The following is a 21,182-nucleotide window of genomic DNA, read 5'->3' as shown; positions in this document are numbered from 1 at the left end:
CCTATTTGCTATGATGACTTACAGTACAGAAGAAAAATGAAAGCTGACAGCTTGGAAGATCACTGGATATTTTTGTGAGATGTTCTGTCCCACATACCCTCAATTAACATGGCAGGCACAGGGATACCAAGAATTTCAGTGCTCACAGAAGTGGTGGTGGTGTGTGTGTGTGTATGTGTGTGTGTGTGTGTACATATTTTTTTTTTCAGTGAAACAAAGTAATATTCCAAACTTAGCGTTGCAGCATGTTTTGTTAAAAAATATTACTGAGGGGCTATTTTACTCTTCAATCTCGCTTTAAACCTTAAACAGAACAGCACAAACACAGAAGTGCCTTAAGTTCTAAGGGGTGCTTAGAAACCATTTATTTTTTTGTGGAAGGAAAAGTGTGTGCTTTCTCCCCTAATCTCTCTCCGGTTTTCCATTTTTAGTCTTTGTCCTCAAAGTTTACCGTGACATAGAACCTGTGCTTGGGTCAAGCTCCCTCAGAAATTCTTCATCTTAATACTGTGCATCTGGCCAAATAGATTTGGGGCAATAAGCAAGGAGGAAGGACAGCCCAGTAGTTAGGGTGCTAGCCTGGTACTTGAGAGATCCAGGTACAGTTCTCTGCTCTACCACAGACTTCCTGTGTCCTTCCTTAGGCAAGCCACTTGGGGTAAGGGTACATTGCAATGTAAGCCTGGGTCTTTGGGACTCAAATGCTCAGGCTCAGTGTTTCTATGACCAGGCTTGAACGTTCACACTGAATATTGACCCTAGGTTTGAAATTTCTGGACCTGGGTCTCTGACCCTTGCTCACATGTCCACATTGCACTACACAGATTCAAGTCAAACCAACCTATCTTAGGCTTCCTACAGCTCTTCCCAGCTGCAGCCTCTCTAGCCCTTTTGTTTGTGGTGCACTGTGGGAAAACTTGACTGTGCATCCCCTGGCACTTTACTGGAAGTTGCCTCATCCTTCCAAGCTGTATTTTGGGTCTGCATGCTCCTGGCAGCCAGAGCCAGCAACATGGAGAAGTCACTGTTGAAGAATTTGCCCTGCTTAGGCTTCATTCCCATGCCTGGAAACGGGCAGAGCATCCATGAGATGCTGCTGAATATTTCGGTGGCCTTTTCTGACCTATCAAAAGCGCCTGGAGGAGGAGAACAATACAGACATAGCAGACTCCAACTGGATAATGCTGCTCTGTCTGTATACTGTCTGTATAGCCGCTAATGGGCCTTGTGTAGACCGGCACTTTTGGAGCAGGACCACAATCACAGACTGGTGGAATCACATAGGCATCTGGATGTGGTAGGAGCAGCAGTGGGTCCAAAACTTTCGCATGAACAAAGCCATTTTTCTGGAGATTTGTGAGTAGCTTGTTCTGATCCTGCAGCGTCAGGACATATGCACGTGGGTGGCCAGGCTGGTCCAGAGTGGGTTGCTATGACCATCTAGAAGCTGGCTACTCCTGACTACTAAGGCCCATTGCCAACCAGTTTGATGTTGGCAAGCCAACTCCGGGGGCTGTGGCTGCGGAAGTTTGAGGTGATCAGTAGTGTGATTTACTCAAAAAGGTGATAGGCATAAACAATGTCCTTGAAGTAATTGCCAGTTTTGAAAGAATGGGGTTTCACAACTGTGCCGGGGCCATTGATTGGACTCCTGTTCCCTTAGCTGGCCCTTCTCAAGAAGCTCATAAGTACCTAGACTGCAAAGGGTACTACTCCATTGTTATGCAGTCTCTGGTCAGCCACAGAGGCCGATTTATGGACACCAACATGTGCTGCACTGGAAAAGTTCACAATGCCAGTGTTTTCCACTGATCAGAAGTCTGCCTTCATGGACAGGCCAGGATGCTTGTCCCATCAAATGACACTGTCATAAATGTTACTCTAGGAGACCACACACAATCCCTTTTGCCTTGGCTTATGAAACCATATCCTGATCTCAGAGGCCCTGGCAAAAGACAGTTTAACTATACCCTCAGTAGGTATAGAATGGTGGCTGTGCATTTAGCAAATTAAAATCCATTCTGGCGTGGCTCACAGAAACATTTGGATTCCCATGTCATCAATGCTGTCCACGTTATTGTGGCTAGCTGTGCTCTTCACAATCTTTGTAAAGCCGAAGAAGAGTCATTTGCATTTGAGTGGACCTATGACAGCAGTGGTTTGCTGAACTGGTTCAGTCAGGCAGAAAGTACACATGTCACAAATGGAGCAGGATGCACCATGTGCAACAGAAATCAGGGATTCTTTGTGTGCCCACATTATGGACTAGCATGGACCAATGGAAGAGGGAGAAAAGTATGTTTATGAATGTATTTGTACAGCATTGTCAATAGTAAATGATGTACTATTGCTGTATACTCTGAGTGGGATGGGGATGTGATTATCATGAATTTTTACTTATGAATGAAATGACTGCCTATGCAGTGGAGAGAAATGGGGGTTTGTGTGTTGTGAACTGGATTTTCATTATGGATTCATCTCAAAAGGTGTATTGAAAAATTGTTTGAATGCAACTTCCCAAGTATGCCTTCTCATGTCCATCATTATTCTTTGCGATACACACACATGATGTGAAGCAGTGATTGTAATAAATGTTCCTAATGAAACAAAATCCTTTATTTGTTACATGTCTGTTTTACAAAAAACAGTATTAAAGAATTGACAGGGAGGCCAGCAGTCATGAAAACACCAAAACCAATAATAAAATAAAGTGCATAACAAACATTGAATAATACAAAACAGTTAAACCAGTGAAAACAAATAATACCCCTACTTCTGCATGTCTCCTGCCCCCCCTCCTCCCGTTATCTTTCCTTCTCTACAATGTATTTTGCATGCACTTGGTGCTGCTGCGGTGGAGAACTGCAGGAGGTACACTTGCCCTGTCCAACTAGCATTCACTCCTGGTTGCGTAGGTCATCCAATCATGATCTTGTCCAATGCGTTCCTGGTCTGCAAGAGATGGTACTGTAGAGGGGACTCAGGATGTAGTTCATATGGAGCAGGAGCCTAGCCTCTTGTTGCCATTAATGTAAGCAGCCTCTCAATCAGGTCTTTTTGCTGCACTCTGTCTTCCCCCTGCAAGTAATTTCCCTGCTTCATAGTCTGCACAGCAAGTCTTTCATCATATTGTGCAGCCTCTGTGCCTTTCCACTTGCTGTGAATCCTTCTCCCTTTGGTAGCTACTTGTTGGCCATGTCCAAGATGTCCACTGTAAGGTCATCATGGACATGCTTATTCTTTGACTACTCCATAACAGTGTGAAACGCAGGCTGCTGCTGGACTGCTGAGGTGAAGGGGTCTGAAGACAGACAATATATCAATGGCTCAGTGCTTCAAAAAAAGTATAGCATCAGAAAAAGTGCCTTTGGAATCTCAAGGTCCAAAAGAGATATTTTGTGAAACTCAGCCTCAGTATAGTCTCAGAGCAACAGTTCCCAGATGCTCCATGGACACAGATGAAACATCAGAGTGTAAAGCGAGCAAACATAATGGTAAGCTGAAATTTACAAATAACAGATGTTTAAAAATTGCAGACCATTTTAGCCTGGTGAAGGAGGACAGTTGCCATAGCTTACTACCTATGGTTTCTCAGTCTTTTCAGGCGTTTCACATCCTGAGGATGTTACAAATGTGGAGGTTCCTGAATGGCAAAGGTTCCAAGCTACTAGCATCAACCCAGCCAAGTGTGCCAACGGGGTTTTCAAGCTAATGGCTATTGAGCAGCACATCTATGAGTGTGGTGGGCTGGAAAATACACAGTTCTCTGAAATGTGACTACTCATCTGGTGTTCCTACTGTGGGAAGAGTTTGCAGCTATCCACACCTGGGATTGAGTCAAAATTCATCAGGGAATCAACAGGATGTTGTACTAGCATCCTCATAGATTAGAGACTCCCTGAAAGCTGCTGAAAACTCTCTGCATTTGTGCAGTTACCTGGGTACAGCTAACTTATGTTACAGCCTGCTCAGATTCCATCTGCCTATAGACTACATGCAAATTCATGACCACATTGACTCTGCATAGTGAGTACTTCATAGTGAGTACCCCTGCTTCCCCAGCATAATTCTGGATTGCATACACCCCACCCTCTGTATTTCAGGCAATGATTTAGTCACCCATACACTATATTTTCCCCCTCCCCCAATACAGTTTACAGTGGGGTTGTTAACACTGTGGCAGACTTATACAGTGCACCATACTAAAAGGAAAGGCAAATGAATGATCTGAATTGAAACACCCCAGCACTTCCTTGTAAGAATGTGCAAGTATCTAGTAAAAATTTTCATTGTAAATGCTTGTTTAACTGTGCTTCCTGGTATACATTTTGAATTCCACATGGTGTTTGCTGGGGTGGGAGCAATGCCAAGGCGTTGGCATGCATTCCACCGTTAGGGGATAAACACTGCTACCCACAGCATTTAATAATAGCATAGGGTCAAAAACTGGAAATCCCTCCCATTTGTATATCAATAACAAACATGGAATCAGACACTTACCAGGCTATTTTTGCCTTTTCTATTTCTGCTGCCCTTTTCTTGGTGGGCTGCTCCTCTAGGGTTTAAACAACTCCTTAGAGTATGGATCCAGAATGTGCTGCAGCTGGTCTTGCAGCAAAGCCTCCTAAGGGATCAATATGAGCACCAGAGTCACTTCGCTAGCCTGAACAGGCCACTGTTGGCGCCCCTCTGGCACTGTGTTAGAATCAGGGATCAGAACATCACTATCCCCACTGATCAGACTGTCATGAACCCCTGGGGGCTCGAAGCAGTGCACAGCACCCAATAAAAGGCCTCGTAATAGAGGCAGGATGATGGGGAGTTTCCTGAGGTGCAGTTTTGATCCCTGGCTTTCCGATAGTCACACAAACTGCTTAATCTGCTCCTTGCACTGGTCAAGGATCTGTTTAATCCCCAATGCTTGCTAGCTTGTCCGCTATTTCTTGAGTACACCTGGTTATTTCTGGTACTTTTACTGAAGTTAAATGTCTTGCTTGTCTCGCACCAGAGATTTATAAGAATCTGACTGTGGTCCTGTGACCAGACCGCGGCATTCTTGGCAAAGGACTTCTTGTTGGTGGCCTTAGCTAATGCAGGAAACCATTCCCTCTGTTGACGGTGCATGAAAACACCGCCAGAATAAAATAGAAGGGTTAAATGCCAAGCAGCTGTACTTGAACCCAGGTGGGTTGCTTCCATTTCCTGGGAGCCGTTTGTCCAGCCTTGGGATAGAAAGACCAAGAAACACTTTAGGATAGCGTTGGGGGACTCTCCAAATACAAGTCTTAAGACCCGGGCGTGAGCTGCATCGACAATGCAACATGATGCCATTTAGACCCAAGTGCCAATGGAACTTGGGCTCAGACCCACCTTCCTTGGTGGATCTTAGAGCCTGGATCCTGAGGGCTTTCCAGCCTGAGTCAGGCAGATTTGGCTGTAAATGGAAAGGGGACTTGGGCTTGAGCCTGGGCTTGAGCTGAGGGGTGAAAACAATATCCTTGATATCTTTATTCCTCAGTTCCCCAGCTGTAAAATGAGGACAATTAGTAGTACTTCCCTACTTCACAATGGTATTGTGAGGATAATCACATTAAAAAATCATGAGGCGCTCAGACTACAGTAGTTGGGCTCTATAAATGCCTTCCATAGGCAGCATAGACTGCATTTGAGATCTGTAATTGCATTTCTACATAATAGGGCTGTGCTGTCACTAGCTAAGAAGGCAATTTCAGTTAAATGGATTTCTAATAACTTTGAAGTAAAATGGTGTTCAAAATTACAAAACATTGTCTGATTAATCATACTTATTTCTTTTTTCCCCTCAGTGCATTATGTAATTCCGTTTAATGTTAATTAGAGTTACTTGTGTATATCTGAGGGAAGCATAAGCTCTTTGGAATCTGTTATCCTGAATGTAATGCATAGTTGCCTCAAGGAAACTTTAATAAAAAATAGGGTGAGAAGAATTTTAATCAGTTAACTGTCTTCCCCAGTTTTTTTTCTTTTAGATGCAGTATTTGCCTAGACCGAATATCTAATGCTCTTCTGATTTATTGGACTAGGTTCTTCTTTTCAACACAGATATAATATTGTAGATAATATAATGTAGGATGTACAGAGGGGGGTGTTTTCTCAGCCTAACTTTAATCAGTAGAAATCAGTATGCTGACAAATACAGTATTGTGTGGGGTGAGAGAGAGGATATGCTCTGTGATGTAGTGAAAGTGAAGTAAACTCTTAAGGTAGAGCAATCTGAGGTGATGTAAAATCATAGATTGCTGAGAGAGACTGGCATCCAGTCAGGAAGCAAGACTATCTACAACTATTTTCCTTCCCTTCAACTGAAATGTGCAACCCTTTTATGACCTATTCTCTACTGGACCTTGTGCTTAATTTATTCCCACTGCTACTTTTAATTTCAAAATGTGTAATAGAAAAGAAGGAGCATTTCAGAATTAAGAATGAAGACAAATTAACACCATACAGAATATCAATGGTAGTTTGTGTGCTGTGCAAAAATCAAATAGGCTGAAGTACTTCTGTTTTGTCAAATTAGTTAGAATGCTGGCAATCATAGTAGTAGAAAAAAGTGGTTGTTTGAATAGCCAAAATGAGATAAGGAAGAATGAGAAGAAAAACAATCTTTATACTTGCAAACCACCATACTGAGTCTATTATATAAAATAATATTGAATCATTCATCCTTTACAACAAACTTTGTATTACTAAAAATGCAATCTTAATCTTGTGTGCATGGATCTATATTTTACAAATACTCAGACTGAATCCTTAAATCTGAGTTTTTATCAGTTAATGTAATCAAATTATTTGACTTTAAAAAGCCATTTTTGGTCACTTGAACACCATCAAATGTAAGCTACCACTTCTTAAACTGAATGTTTTTCTCTCTTTTTATTAAATCAAAATATACCCAACTCTTTAAAAAAAAATTCTTTAACTTTGCAAATTCTGCATAAAGAGTGGGTGAGCTACTCAGCTTTACAAAATTTATTGTAATTCAGGCTTACTGCGATAAAGGAAATCCAAGGTTTTCCTTTATGATGGGAGTATTGGTGGGGTGAAGGAGAGGCTTGAAACAAACACATGATTTAAAGTGGGTCTCTAATATGAGAGAAATTTGGTAGATAATTTGCTTTTGGCATCACTCTAGAAGCTTCAGGTAAAGATGGAAGGATGTTTTTAAGGTAGGAAAAGGAAGTATACAGTGCACTATGGAGTTGCTCAGTCTTCAGGACTTCACAGAAACTGGGAATCTGTGAACAGAGCCTCTCAACAGTATATATTTCTGTTTATTCTGAAGGTATTTCAGATGCTGAGATTGAGTCATCATGCTCTCTGGGCCCCAGAACAGCAAAATGTAGAAGCCTGTTACAACTGGCAGGCGTGAAGCACTCAGGCTAAGAATTGTCCTTATAACATCTTTCTCTTTTGGAAGCCTTGCTACTCAAGGCTCATACCCTGCTTCTGTTACCAAACTAAGCTCTCACTTTCCTTTTTCCATTTAGCACTGACTGGAGAGAGTCTGCTTTTAGCTCCCTCAGAGATGCCTCCTTACTTCTCAGTTCGCTTAATTCAGTCTTAAAAATAAAATAACTATAACTTCATGAGCCTGAAGGCCAAGAATATAAACTTTAGAATGTTTCTCTTTTTTTGTTTAAATATTTACCAGGAAGTATTGAGCGGAGCTTTGACAGGCTTTTACAGGTTAAATACAGATTTATAATTAGCTGTAAATCAATGCACCACACTTGTAGACTATTTAATTTAAATGTATGCAAGTAACACAGCCACAGCCTAGGTATGTCTACACCTAATCTATTTATTTTCAAAAAGAGGATTTGAGGCACTTCCATTTATGTCTGAAGTGCAAACAAAAATAAACTAAATTCCTAAGGTTCTTTGATTACCTATCTGTCCAAAGATATTTCCAGATACACCTGATAACATGCACCAGAACAGGTATGAGACTAAGCTTTCTCTATACAAAAATTCCTGTCTACATAGATATTTACAACTAGTTACAACACATTTGTGGCCCAACGATCCTCTCACACCGTTTTTATTTTTTATGGCCTGTATAGAAAATATTACAGCCATGTTAAGAGAACTGTAGCATAGTCCTATGCCCTTAAATTCCTGCAGTGCTGTGAGGATTTTCTTGCCTTGCATGATGAATTTCATTGAATCAGTTCTTAGTTCCAAAACAAATATACACTTTGCACAAGAAAGGTAACTTTGTGTTGGCTGGTGATGAGCAGCTAATGAAGCTTGGCTTCACTTACTAAATCTGTTGGAAAGAAGGAGAAAACCACGTTAGCTAGCACTTTGTAAAAAGTCTAGTGTAGACAAGACAGTGCATTCTGTTGTGTACTAACCTGGGTGAGGAAAAGCTTAGACTTTTATCAGTTTAGCTCATGTTAAAGGCAGCATGCTGTGTAATTAGACTTTAAAGATGTTATGTAGCATGTGTTAGCCAACGCGTTCTAGCAGCGCACATTTAATCCTAGCCTAGGCGAGCCCATAGGGTACGTACATGCTAGGAAAGAAAGTGTTTTTACCTTACTATATGTTAGCTAACATGAGGTGAAATCCAAGTGAAGACAAGGCAGTTTGTAGCTTTCACATGTTTTAGCAGGTTGAGTTAAACATTAGGACAAGCTAACACGTTAAAACTACAACTTGCCTTGTCTACACTGTGTTTTTAAAATAGACCTTTCTCTTACTGTAGGTGTGGTACTGCACCCCATATTCTTCATAGTGATATTATTATGATATGATTATGGCATAATTATGATGCATTTTGTACAAGATAAGTCATGTGAGGTATCATTGGAAAAGCTATGATTTGCTGAATATGTTCATCCTATTTGTATGAATATATCATTTTTGTATCTGAAGTTATGAATATTGACTATGTATCTGTTTTAAATGTAGTTACACCTGGGTAATGCCCACTAGACAAGATGCTTTCAATCTAAATAGCTCAGGGGAAAGGGCCTATTCAGGGTAATGGGCCATTAGAAAGAACAATAGACCTTAGGAGAAGCTTATCTCCCACCTGGTGAGCCTGTCTGAGAACACTCCAGCTAGCCTGTAAGTAATGGCTGCTATGTTTCTAGAAGGACGTGTGACCAGGGTCAGACCACATGTCTCTGGACTCCATCTTGGGATGTCAGTATTATTCCGCAAACCAGTCTGGAAACCTAGTTTTGAAACAAAGGGTTCCCATCATATGCTAAAGCTATATAAGGCAGAGACTGACTGACATCATCTGTGGTTCTTCACTCCCCACACAAGAAGACTCCTGGAAACACCTGAGGAACAAAGACTGAACGGGGGAAAGTGCTGGACCCAGGCTAAAGGGATTTCTAGCCTGTGTATGAAAGATCTGGGGATTCCAAGCTGCAAAGCAAGTGCAGCTTGTGCTTTAAGAATCTATGAGGTTTAGCCTCCTGTACTAGTAGTTCGTTTCTCCATTGTGTTACCCAGACTCCTTGTTTTTGTATACAAGCATTTCAGTTGTTTCCCTCCGATCTCACCCAGTTTTCTAGCTTGCGGTGTTCCATTATCCCTTACTATATCTTCATTTAGCTGATTTACTTGCTTCTGTGTATTGAAGCCATACGTGGAGATTTCATGAGTCCCTTTCAACCTTCTTCCCATATCTCCTAGTTTAAAGTCTTTTTTATCAATTGTGCCAGACTTGATCCTGGGAGGTTAATACCCCAATTCCTCAAGTAGAGTCCATAAGTCAAGAAGATTCTTCTTTCTGAGAATGCCTCCCAATGATCAGTCATCCTGAAACCTTCCTCATAGCAACAATCCTTGAGCCATCTATTGATATTTGTTGTCTTGTCACACCTGCATCTGCCTTCTGTAGGCACTGGAAGTATCCTGAAAATCATCTGACCCTCCACTTCTTTTAAGCGTCTTTCCCTGCTGAGTTTAGTCATTCTTGACCCATTCCAGAGGAAATCTAGACGTGTCATTCATTCTAACATGCAGCACAATCAGTGTATTTTTCCCTGCTCCCATCAGGCTCCTCTTCAGCCTCATGTCCACATCTCGTATCCTTGTTCCTGGCAGACAGCCCACTTTTCTGTTCTCTGGATCTGATCTGGTGTCAGGGCTGTCAATTCTGATATGGAGTCCCCGATCACATAGATCTGTCTCTTCCTGGTGTTGGTATTAATCTGTCTTATGTTCTCTCTCATAGTCTCCTGTACATGATCCCCATTTTTCCTTAGGCTTCAATCCCTGGCTATCTCAATCATCAATTCCTCTTTCCTATATATTTATGAAGAACTCATAGACATGATGATCATGACTGCTAAATTTCTAGTTTCTAGGTCACTGGTCTGAATCCACCAGTTTCCATATCAAAAGATAGGTTACCCAACAGTCATAGCGAATGTGAAATAAGTGGATGTTGGTCCACTTCTTATGCAAATCTACTTCATAAAAATTACCCTAGTTGGTGAACTACATAGTTTCAGAAGCCACGGATTGAATGGGTATAGAGAATGAACTATTAACTCTTGCTATTAAAGCTTATCTTGAGTAGGATTTAAAGATATGTTGTTAGCTAACATATTCTCAAGCCTAGTTTAGACTTTGTCATATGCTAAGCCTAGCTTCAACTTGACCAGTTTAGCACGTTAGTGTACGCGGCCTTTTAGAATATTAGGCTTTTAGAATATTAGATGATGTTCGTATTTTAACTGACACATAAGGCTGGAGAGGCCGTGTCTCCACACTGAGGTTGAGGAACATTGGAACGTCAATGTAGGAACTTGCATAATCACTGTCTGTGTTGTATCTCTTCTGTGAATAAGTGCCATGTCTCTAGTGCTGCCAAGTAGGAACATCTGATGTGTGCTAAATTCACTTTTAAAATACCTAATGTAAATCAAGAGCAAACCAAGCCTAATTTAAATCATTTGGGACTCTATTTTTGGTGGAGTAGCCCAGGTTATTTATGCAAAGAAGTCATCTCACTTTGTTATAGTTTTATGACTGCATACTGTGATTACTGACACACAAATGTAATGGATGTTTGCGCACTTCTATATAAAAATATATTCAGTTCACATACTCTAAATATCCCTGGGTAAGATGTTAGTACTAAAGTGTTGACTTGTGAGTAGGAGGCAAATTATATGTTGTAGTGTTATATAAAACTGACTCACATGAGTGGGTGAGAATCCCAAGAATATCAGGACACTCACACTAGTGAAGGCAACATGTGAGCTTCCTCTGTAAAGTATGTTTCCAACAGATTGCATAAGGCTTGTATTTATTGAAGAAAACTGCATTATTTTTTCATAACCTTGGTGAAAAATCACTTTACTACTAGAACTTGTTAAAGTGCTTTTGCTTTACCTGCCTTTCTTTCAGAAATATACATAGCAGTATAGGGCTTCTGTTCTCCCAAAGTTACATGTAGCTCTTGATTTAAAAAAAAAAAAAAAAAAAGTCAGTAAATAACTTACTAAAATTAATTAGAAGCTTAATTTGGTTGTATAAATAGCTACATTAGGTTAAAACTTGATAATAGCTATAAACATTCATTTATGAAGGGTTACCAAAGCTAACTGTCCAGGTTTAAAAAGAAACTTCCTTTATAAGTATGTTACTCTGAAGTTGTATATTATGGGGATTCTCGCAATATCCCCGATGCATGAGGAACTAGCCATTGTCAGATCGGATACTGGGCTAGATGGACCACATGTCTACACCATATGATTATTCGTATACTTATAATATGATAAAGTGTACAGTTAACTAGTTACAGGTTGTATTGTATTGTCTAATTTTGATTGTAAACCTGTAGGGACAGACATTGTGTGGTGCCAAACACAGAAACTGCTCTATTTAAGAAAAAAAGGAAAGGAAAAGACTCAGGTGCGTTTAAGGCATAATGTTAACAGGCCAGAGTGCTTTAAATCAAGATAGCTACTGTTAACACTATTTCTGTAGGTGTGTTGCTCTTAAAACTTCTCTTGTGGAATTCCTGTAACTACCTACTAACCTCTGCAGATGATAAGATACCTATGTATGTGGTATCTTTGCCATCCAATCTGTTTTCACAGTGTTCACATTTATGAGACTACATTTGTACACTGTTGTGGGGTACAGTCCAGTGTGGCAATGTGTTTACTGGGTCTCTAGTTAACTCTCACATGCCCAAGAGTTTCAAAATATCATTGCCTTTTTGGTGTCTGCAGTAGTAAGGCATTCTAGTTCTTTAATATAAATTGTTGGCTTAGCCCTCTTGAGTACCAGCAGTTGCTTCCCTGATTAGCAACACTTCAGAAATAACTCTCTCTACCTTTTCGTACTTAGGCCTTTTCTGCTGCTGGGGTCGCAGAGCTAGGTTGTAGATTCCTTCCCTGTTCCTGCCACCTGCTTGGTTGATCCCAAGCCCAATCCAGTTCTCTCCGGGATTCAGTGTTTGGACAGTCTGCCAGCACTTCCTGCTCTGTGCAGGTCACTCCTCACAGGGAACTGCCTTAAATCCTGGCATGCCTCACACCTTCTTGGCTCTTCAGTTTGAGCTACATGCTTGCCTTTTATCCTATAGCCTTGTCACATGACTGTCAACTGCCTTTCCCTCTTCCCATTTCACATCATGGCTTGCTTCAGCTTGGTCACATGATACTTCCAGGGGAATTCAACACTCAAAATGCTTGGTCTTACAGGCTCAGAGTCTTGGAACAGGACTGGCTAACGCTGGACTACAACTGTTTCTAAAGGGATAGACTGCTCTGTTACATATACAAAGAAAATATGAGCATGAAATTCTCGTTTCCTTCCCCACTGATCCATATTATAATGCAATAGGGTTGTAGGATATGGGTGCCCAAACTTTTTGCCCTGAGGGCCACATCTGGGTATGGAAATTGTATGGTGGGCCATGAATGCTCATGAAATTGGGGGTTGGAGTGCAGGAGGGGGGTAAGGGCTCCAGCTGGAGGTGCGGGCTCTGGGGTGGCCAGAAATGAGGAGTTCGGGTGCAGGAGGGGGTTCCGGGTTGGGGGGGTGAGGGCTATGGCTGGGGATGAGAGGTTGAGAGTGCTTCAGGCTGGGACCGAGGGGTTTGGAGGGTGGGAGGAGGATCAGGGCAGAGGGTTGAGGTGTGGGAGGGGGGCAGGGGTACACACTCTGGGCGGTATTTCCCTCAAGCAGCTCCAGGAAGCAGTGGCATGTCCCCCATCCAGCTCCTACACAGAAGCGCGGCCAGGCAGTTCTGTGCACTGCACCGTCCACAGATGCCACCCCTATAGCTCCCATTGGTTGCGGTTCCCGGCTAATGGGAGCTGTGGCAGCAGCACTTGGGGTAGGAAGCAGTGTGCAGAGCCTCCTGGCTGCCTCTATGCATAGGAGCCGGAGGGGGGACACGCTGCTGCTTCTGGGAGCTGCACGTAGCCACGGCACGCGCGGAGCAGGGCAAGCCCCCGAACCGGCTCCCCAGCAGGAGATCGAGGGCCAGATCAAAATGTCTGATGGGCCAGATGCAGCCCATGGGCTGTAGTTTGCCCACCCCTGCTGTAGGAGCTTACTGTTAACCTACCGGATCCCTATAGCATGCTTGTATGTAAGGGGTAATTCTAAAATATGGACATCTTAATTTTAATAAATGTATGTACTCTGATTTCCACTGCAAATGAAACTTTTCATTTTAGGGCTTTACTATTTTAATGTGAACATTCCTCTCTTTTCCGTGTGTCTTCCTGCCTTCCCATTTCCCCTGTTCTTTCTTCTCAAGGGAACTCCCAGATCTCTAAACTTTACAAATAGTGTAGTGTACTCTGTCCGTGGAAAGTTGGGCCATCTCTCTTTTGAAATGTAGTCTCCCTACACAGGCCAGCACAGCCAAAAATGTGCAACTTTGCTTAGTGTTTCAACAGTTAGTACACGTGACTTACTCCACTCAAGCAAGCCTAGCTTGTATGACAGCAACAACACTCTGAAACGACACTCAACCAGCACAGAATGATTGGATTAGCAGATGGAGAATTACTGGATCCCTACTACATTATATCAGCAGTCCTCAAGCTTCAACTGTATCCCCTGACAGGCCAGGTAGCTTGAGCTTTCAGCACCACTTAACTCATGCTAAAGATTTTTGTGTATGGATGAAAGTTGGGTTAGGGGCAAAACTTGAGTTATAGCTCCTGTGCACAATGCAGTGAAGACAAGTCCTCAGTCACTTCTGCAGATAAACTGATGAAAGGTATGTTTTGTAAACTGTCTGGAATTCCCCCACTTGGGTAGGGGGAAACTCATGATTCCATGCTCAGTGTAAAGTCCTCTGTTATAGGCCTTTATAGGTTGATGAGCCATTCACAGGACCACCCTTATTTTAGAGGGCGTCTGTCTTCTCCTAAGAAACCATATAATCAGAAATATTTAAGCACTTGTAATCTGCTAGAGCATTATACAGACCATGGAAGTAGACAAGGTCCCTGCCTTAGGATCTTGGAATCTAAGAATGATACTATGAAAAGGGACTCTAGATGCCTATGTTGGGAAAGTAATCTCTCTCTAGTTGGCAAGAAAGCATGACATTTTCAAAGCTCTCAAGAGACCTTTTTAGTATTGCAAGATAATCCTGGATTATCTGGTTTCATGGTCCACTAAGGGCACTGATCCATGTGGTTTAGCATGACCCCTTAAACTATATTGTCAGACGCATTTAGAGCAGGGTTTCAAAAGCACGGTGATGGAGCTTAGTGAAACCTTAAGGGAAGGAAACATTTAAATGAGTTTGTGAGGAGAAAGATTAACCTTAGTTATAGTACCTATGTATGCACTTGAGACATCAATGTCCTGGTGCACCTCGCTCTTTTCCCCCACGTACATTTACAATTGCCATGCTACCTGATCAGGCAAATTTTCCTTTTTAACTTTTGGTGTCTGTATTTTAATGGTGGACTTCAGACTTTGCTTTATTATTCTAAAGTAAACACAATAAACAAAAAAACAGTGTTGTCCCTCAGATCACTCTGCATGCCTTCTTTTATGAACTGAACTCCTGAGTGACATCATTATGTATGGAGCCATTGTTTATCCTACCATTACAATGGTACACCAGCATGTGCAGTAGGTTGGAGTGAGATTCTAATGCTTGTTGTTGGAATAACAGCCAACTTCTAAGACACGTTCACAGAGATTCCAGCATTAATCACTGAATCTGTATGAAAGAAGATACAGCCTTTAAAATAATAATAAAAAAATCTTCCTTTTTTCTTAAAAGACACGGAAGTTATTTATCATTGACCATAAAGTTTTCAAAATGGTTGGACTGGATTACTAAAGAAGATGTGTCCAAGACATCCAGTATTGTTCTTCCTGCTTTCCTGAAACTTTTGGCCATGTGGGCTGATCCTATAACAGGATATGAAACTGAGTGTCTCATAGCTTGTATTTGCATTCTTGGATATAGTTATTACTAAGGTGTCATATGAACAGATGGGATATGAATGATGAAGCCTGAATTGAGTAACTACCAGTGGAGGGGAAATGACTAATTGAACTTCAAAGAACAAGAAGTCTGTCTTCCTGCAGTCAAAATATGTGAACTAGAAATACAGATTTGTACCTTCACTTGTATCTGAAGACCTGTTTCTCCTACTTAGACAGCATGAAATTTTGATGCTAGTGTTGGCAGCTAGTCTGAATACATTAATATAGGAGATAGTGAAGTGAAAGCTTTTAGCTTAAACAGAGATTTCCCTTTAAAAAGAGTATGTAATACTAAATAGAGGTATTTAAGTCATAAAGCTCTGATTTGTGTGTCTCATGAATTCTATATATTTAGGCTACAATGACAGGTGAGTGGCTATATTTTCCAATATCATTCCAAGTGATCATAAATTGGAGGAGTTGTACAAAACATTCAATACTTTCTTTCACAGCAATGGAATACATGACTTCCACAGCATGGCTTCACTTTCCTTGGCCCAGACTCTACTGGCCAAAATCAGTTCTCAGACCTAGAGATCTCAATCTGTTGTTGCTATATTAGCTGTGCACAAATTTAAAATTCTGATTGTGGAACAATGAACAGTGTATTGGGGTTGAATCCTTTAAATTAGTGGTTCTCAACCAGGAGTCCGGAGCCCCCTGGGGGGCTGTGAGCAGGCTTCTGGGGTCCGCCAAGCAGGACCAGCATTAGACTCGCTGGGGCCCAGAGTGGAAAGCCAAAGCCCCACTGCATGGGTCTGAAGCCCTGAGATCTGTCATCCAGGGTTGAATCAAAGCCTGAGCAATGTAGCTTCGTGGGGGCCCTCTGTGGTGTAGGGCTCCAGGCCCTTGACCTGTTTGCTACCCCCTAATGCCAGCCCTGGCTTTTATATGCAGAAAAAACAGTTGGCACACGTAGGCCATGGAGTTTTTATAGCATGTTGAAGGGGACCTCAGAAAGAAAAAAGGTGAGAACCCCTACTTTAAATTATTTTAGCTGTAATCTAATCAAAATATATTCTGTTCCCAATCTTTTATTAGTTTTCTCATAATACATGGTTATCTATTTTTACCTCTCTTTCAGAATCTCATCTGAAGTGTCATATCAAAACTTCAATTTATGCTTGAGTCTAAATCAGCAGTTTTCAGACTACAGTAGAATCTGAGTTACAAACACCCTCAGGATTGGAGGTTGTTCATAACTCTAACTCTAAACAAAATGTTATGGTGGTTCTTTCAAAAAGTTTACATCTGAACATTGACTTAGTAGAGCTTTGAAACTTTATTATGCAGAAGAAAAATGCTGCTTTTAACCATCTTAATTTAAATGAAATAAGCACCGAAACAGTTTCCTTACCTTGTCAAATCTTTTTTTAAACTTTCCCTTTATTTTTTTAGTAGTTTACATTTAACACAGTACTGTACTGTATTTGCCTTTTAAAAAAAAATTGTCTCTGCTGCTGACTGATTGCATACTTCCGGTTCCAAATGAGGTGTGTAGTTGACCAGTCAGTTCGTAACTCTGCTGTTCATAACTCTTAAGTTCTACTGTAGTTTTCAAAATCAGCAACCCACTGGTGACATGTGGATCTGCACCTCTTCATATTCAAGCAGTGATGCATCCTGTTAATTGCAGCCTAATACAGCACTCAGGGATTTAGAGACTTTTCTGAGCCATTAACCAGGGTTTAGAGAAGGACAGCAAGCACTCCTTTGCACTAGGTTCATGCTATTTTTGGAAAGTATCTTTGGTCAAATATGCAGATGCCTCCAAAAGTGGATTGCTAGCGCAAACACGTAGGACAAAACCAAATTACATGTGACATAAAGAGATTTGAACAATGGGAACTGCAGACAAAGAGAGAGAGAGAGAGAGAGCGCGCTTTAACAAAATAAGAAGATGTCATTGTAAAACCACAAACATTTGCAGCAGGGTTCTGTGTGAGGTCTGTATGATAGGTTATATAAACCCCATACTGGAGAAGACGGGATTAAGGAACATGTGCTCCAGAAACCTGTTGTCCTTACCAGTGTCTCATACTATGCTATTAAATATGCTATATAGTGGTCTCGTATTATTAACACTGCATTACTAAAATTTCATTACCCTCACATTTATAATATAGTATCTACTGTACTGTGGAGTATTGTAAGATTACTATACTGCACTTGTCAGCATAAATGGGTATATGGGTTATAAAGTTTTGATATATTTTACAATGAAATATGCTATATAGGTGCAATATATTGTTCACTGAGATTTGAAATGGCTAGTTATTGTTTCAGAATGCATGTTTGTTCTGTAACTAATTGCTATTGTTTTGCTCATTTTCTGAATCCATGTAGTCAGTATAAAAAAAAATCAGAGTTGCCCAACAGAGACTGCCGCAGCATGAGAATTAATTAGAATGTGTGTACTTGTCTTATAAATGGATGATTAATGTACAGAAGCAATTTTGGAAAGAAGTTATTAAAATGAAGATTTACTTTATAAATCCTAGGGTCAAACTACATAAATTTCAGTCCAGGCAATTAACAATCAATATGATGGACAACATTAATCACTAATTTTTGAGTGAGTGAAAACTGAACTGATTGTAACATTAAGATAGAACTGTGTATTAGTTGACCAGCAAATAAACATGCTTTCTAAGTGCATATTAAACACACTATTGGCCAGACACTGAACTTTTATTAAAACAAAAGATTCTCTTCTAGCCTCAGTTTTTGTTACTCTATATTTAATGTATAAAATGAAAAATCTTTAAGGCCCGTGGACATGTCCAGTAGTTAAAATTCAATTTTTTCCAAAGCTATGACTGGTATATTGTTTCCTCAACATGAAAAATCTTTAAGCACTGCTTAGACAATACATGTATGAATAAATCTGTTTCTGTTGATGGTTCTAAGAAAAGTAATAGAGCTGAATTCTACATTGGCAGGGTGCATCTTATTGTGCATTATGGAAACCTGTAAGTCAGTGGGACTGCCAGGATCATTAATCGTTTAAAGGTAGAATGGTGACTGTTTCGTGTGCAGAAAGAATGTGCTTCTATGGAGGAAAGATGCCAGTGCCCGCAAGAAATACCTTTCTTATTTTTACCTGACACTTAAGACTAGGTTTGCCTTTTAAAAAGAGGGTTTCAATACCATAGTATAGAATGTGCATATTTCTCACTAGTGCATTCAACATTCATTCTGAGCCTCAAGATTGCTTATGGTATGTGCACATGAAGGATATTAAAAAATCCTCTGAGGGCTTCTCAGAACTGGCATAGTGCATTAGAGGGGTGTGATTTGGAAAGTGCTCTAACTACCCCATATAGACCCTGCTGGCCTTTAACACAAACTAAGCACCACTTTAAAGCATGCCAACAGAGTTTACGTGGGGCTGTTAGAGAGGTGTGATTTGTAAAGTGCTCTAATGCGCTTTGCTAATATTGTGTAGACAAGCCCTGAATATTGCATCCAAATAGGAAACACAAAAATAAAAAAATAGTGTGAATACTAGGGTTGCCAATCCTCTAAGATTGGCCTGGAGTCTCCCGGAATTGGCATTGATCTCCAGGTGACTATTGAAAAGGAGGTTTTAATAGGATATTTTAAGAAAATGACATTACGTCATGTTGGAAAAAAAATATATCTCCCGGAATAGCTTCAGTCAGAGTTGGCAACCCTAGTGGATACACATCTTTGTATAGAATCAGTACCCTCTTAATGAATACTCCTGAGTTCCAAATCGGGAGAGTGTGGTAATATGGGAGATTTCCTTAGAAAACATAAACTTTAAAATACTCAATATCAAGTATTAGACAAGCATTTACTAGTGTTTAGGCGTCAGTTACTGGAAAATATCATTTATGAGAAATGGAACTGGCAACTGAATTGAAACTTTGGGTTATAATCTGTCAACAAGTTTTGTGTGTGTGCGCATGATAAGCAGGGTTAGCAGCACCACTTATTAATGTTACCCAACAGTTCCCATTATACGATTGCTTTCAATTACATACAACTCTGACAACTTTTAACTGTTGGGCTGAAATTTTCCAGATGGGGTGTCTTCTTCAGGCTGATTGATTTTGAGGATGAGGGGTACAGGGGGAAGGTTTTCATCCAACATGGTTTTAGCCATTTCTGAGAGCAAGGCTAGGGAAAAATATGTTTTCCTCATGGTTTAAAAAAAAAAAAAAAAAGGCAGTTTTTTCTTTGGAAATCTCAAGCACCCCTATGAGTTGGAACAGGGTGTAATTCATAAAGTGTAAAAAAGTTGAAAATGGCTAAGAACTTAGAAATTGAATGGTAACAGACCATAAATTCCTGTGAAGATTGAACCTGGTGATATTCTAATTAATAAGAACTCTCTGTCATGCTTGTAGCTATTTCCATTGCTTCACACTGACTCAGCAGACATTCTAGGTTTCAGAGTGACACACACACCTCAAGAATTGTAATTTTAAAAAACCAGTAGGAGAGCACTTCAGTCTCCCTGGACACTCAATAACTGACTTAAAAGTGGCAATTCTTCAACAAAAAAACTTCAGAAACAGACTTCAATGAGAAACTGCAGAACTGGAATTGATTTGCAAACTGGACACTATCAAATTAGGCCTGAATAAAGACTGGGAGTGGCTGGGCACTACAAAAAGTAATTTTACCTCTGTTGATACTCACCCCTTCTTGTCAACTGTTGAGAATAGGCCACTTCCACCTTGGCTGAATTGGGCTCATTAGCATTGACCCCCCCACACTTGGTAAGGCAACTCCCATCTTTTCATGTGCTGTAATATATATATATATATATACACACACTACTGCTTACTATATTTTTCACTCCATGCATCTGAGTGAAGTGGGTTTTAGCCCACGAATGCTTATGCCCAAATAAATTTGTTAGTCTCTAAGGTGCCACAAGGACTCATCGTTGTTTTTGCTGATACAGACTAACACAGCTACCACTCTGAAACAGTCCTAATAGTAGCATATTATTTAATATTATATGCAAACAATTTAGTGAAGTAACTAACATCAGACATCTCTGTCAAACATGATAGGTAGAGACAGGTAAGGGCATTGGCCAATGTGTAAATTAGGAGCAATATGAAATAGCTGTAATTTTATCATTCATTATTTTGTTCTATATGTCTCAAAATCTGAAATTGCTATATACTATCACACACAAGCTGGGATTGCAACAACATGCATATATTCCAAACAAGTATTGTAGGATATACTATTTCTCACTACGATCAGCTAGTACTGGTCTTACTGTGAATAACACTAGACAGATAAATTCTGAAATTGAAAAATTCAAGTTGATATACATTATAACATGTATAAAGATAAGATTTGTTTGTGGAAGATGAAAGTGGAAGTCAACTTCGGTTTCTACTGTAAAAGTGGCTGGAGGAACCTTCAGAACAAGTAGTTACTCCGATTCACAGCTATCTGATTTTTCTGACAGCTAGATAAATAATATGTAGCTGAAGGGGCGGAGAACATTGCTTCATCCTCTGTGAAAGACACTAAACTAGAAGATACAAAGCTTCTATTGAACATGTAGATGGATATCACATTTAATGTAATGCTAGACTGTACCTGATTTAATACCTTGTTCTAAACTCTAGCATAAATATATTTGATAAATATGTTTTTAGAAGAGTTAACATTCTGGTAGTATTTATTACAGTATTCAA

At 40.4% G+C, this 21,182-nt stretch overlaps 1 protein-coding gene across 4 annotated transcripts in view; it reads left to right on the top strand.

Moving 5' to 3' along the window:
- ZRANB3 (zinc finger RANBP2-type containing 3) overlaps positions 1-21,182 on the top strand; it is a 112,858-nt gene that overhangs the window by 9,988 nt on the left and 81,688 nt on the right. The gene's annotated exons all lie outside the window — the stretch shown is intronic.

The sequence above is a fragment of the Trachemys scripta genome, chromosome 11 (genome assembly GCF_013100865.1).
Source record: "Trachemys scripta elegans isolate TJP31775 chromosome 11, CAS_Tse_1.0, whole genome shotgun sequence".
In the NCBI taxonomy this organism is placed as follows: domain Eukaryota; kingdom Metazoa; phylum Chordata; order Testudines; family Emydidae; genus Trachemys; species Trachemys scripta.
Note: the sequence above shows the minus strand (reverse complement) of the source record. Positions and strands in the feature narration are given on the sequence as shown.